This window comes from Penaeus monodon, chromosome 13 (assembly GCF_015228065.2).
Source record: "Penaeus monodon isolate SGIC_2016 chromosome 13, NSTDA_Pmon_1, whole genome shotgun sequence".
In the NCBI taxonomy this organism is placed as follows: domain Eukaryota; kingdom Metazoa; phylum Arthropoda; class Malacostraca; order Decapoda; family Penaeidae; genus Penaeus; species Penaeus monodon.
In genome coordinates, this window is record NC_051398.1 from 46,644,498 (window position 1) to 46,646,997 (window position 2,500).

Here is a 2,500-nt window from a genome sequence, read left to right on the forward strand (position 1 = left end):
AGACGAATGGATATATAAATAAAAATAAAAAAGCTGATACACGCCACGAGGCTGAGGACAGATAACACTTTTGCTTCACTATCGCTTATCGAAGGCGAGAGATAAGAGCGCGGGGAGGAAGGCGGAGGAAGGATCTGTAACGGATTTCACATATTTCAAGGAGCGATGGGAAGCCTTTCTCGTCAAATGGCGCTCGCTCTTTTCTCTCTATCTCTCTCTCGCTCTTTCTCTCGACTCCTCTCTCTTCCTCTTCTCCCCCTCTCTCTCTCTCCTCTCTTCTCTTCTCTCTCTCTCTCTCTCTCTCTCTTCTCTCTTCTCTCTCTCTCTCTCTCTCTCTTCTCTCTCTCTTCTCTCTCTCTCTTTCTTCTTTCTCTCTCTCTTTTCTCTTCTCTCTTCTCTCTCTCTCTCTCTCTTTCTCTTTCTTTCTTCTCTTTTTTTCTCTCTCTTTTTTCTCTTTCTCTCCTCTCTCTTCTCTCTCTCTTCTCTCTCTCTCTCATTATATTTCATATCTTATTATATATATATATTATATACTCATCATATATATACTATATTATAATTATATATTATATATATATATATATATTTATATATTTCCCCTGAATGTCATTATACATGATAATTCGTCTGTGTGTACATGTTTCTAAATACACACATTTATCCGTGTGCGCATACGTGTACGTAAATAATGATCAAATCATCACCATCATAAACATAACAATTATACATAAATTTTCTCATACAACACGCAAAAGCGCTTCTATCAAAAGGGTCTTCACGGCGCGCGACTCTCCCCCGCCGGAAGCCGGAACTCCGGCTTGGAGGGAGAGCCGACCAGGCGAACCGCGATGGAATTGACGGCGAGCGCCCGAAATGCGCTTAAAATTTTCAAGAAAAAGTCTTGGTCATTTTTATTCTTATTTTTATTATTTACTTGATTTGTTAATTTTGCTTGTTTACATATCGATTTGTTTATCTATTTTCTTGTTTACTGATTCATCTATTTTCTTGTTTATTGATTCATCTATTTTCTTGTTTATTGATTCATCTATTTTCTTGTTTATTAATTCATATATTTTCTTGTTTATCAGTTAAATTATTTGTTTATTCGTTTATTTACCTATTTATTTACTGATCCTTATATTTATTCAGAAGAAGAAGAAGAAGAAAATAGAAGGAAAAGAAGAAGCAAAGATAAAGAAGAAGAAGAAGAAGCAAAAGAAGAAGAAGAAAACAGAAGAAAATATAAGAAACAAAAAAGAAGAAGAAGAAAAACAAGAAAAAAAAAGAAAGCAGAAAAAGAACAAGAAAAAAGGAGAGAGAGAGAGAGAAAAAAAAAGACGCAAAAAGGGAGGCGGAGGACGAGGAGGAGCGACGAAGGGGTCCGCGTCTCGTCTCCGCCTTGTCTCAGAGCCTCGCAAGTGTAAACAAATTAAGAACTTCATCCGCGCTTTAATGAAATTCTTCAGTGCATTGCAACGAGGATAAGAAGGGAGGGAGGGGGAAGGGAAGGGAAAGGGAGGGGAAGGGAAGGGGGAAGAGGGAGGGGGAGGGAGAGGGAAAGGGAGGAGTGAAGGGAGGGAGAGGGAAAGGGAGGGGATAGGGAGGATAGGAGGGAGGGATAGGATAGGAGGGGAAGTGAAGGGAAGGGAGGATGGGATAGGAGGGGAAGGGAGGAGGAGGGAGGGGAAGGGAAAAGTAAGAAGGGGAGGGGAGGAGGAAGGGAAAGGAAGAGATAAAAAGTGGGGTAGGGTAAATGGAGGATGATGAGGGGAAAGGAGGGGAGGGGAAGGGAAGAAATAGGGAATAAAAGGGGGAGGAGAGGGGAGGGGAAGGGTAAAAAAAGGAAAAATAAGAAGGTAGAAGGAGGGAGATAGATAGATAGATAGAGAGAGAGAGAGAGAGAGAGAGAGAGAGAGAGAGAGAGAGAGAGAGAGAGAGAGAGAGAGAGAGAGAAAGAGAGAGGGAGGGAGGGGGAGGGAGAGAGATAAAGAGAGATAAAGAGAGGAAGAGAATGAGAAGAGGAGAAAAGAAAGCAGAGGAGAAAATGGAAGGAGCAGAATAAAAAAAAGTGTACGAAAAGGGGAAATAGAAACATCAAAATTTCTAAGGAAGAGAGGGGAGGAGAAGGAAGGAGAGAGGAAGAGAGAGGGGAAGAGAGGGAAGGAGAGGGAAGTCCGAGGGGAAGAGAGAGGGGAGGGGAGAGGGAAGAGAGGAGAGGGGAGAGAGGCCCTTTTGTCTTCAGCCATGAAAAGCTTTTCTAATATCGCTAGGGTACTATGGCAATTTTTTACACAGAAAATGTTCATCAGAGAGTCTTGGGACGATGGTAATCTTATGAATGTATTTAATCTACGCATAGAACGGGCCTTGTACACAAAATCACACGAGGGTAAAAATAATGATGATATTGAGAATTATGAGTGATGGCGATGATAAAGAAAATATCAAGAGTATTATCTGTATCAAAGTCATGATAAAATCCTTATTAATGTTTATC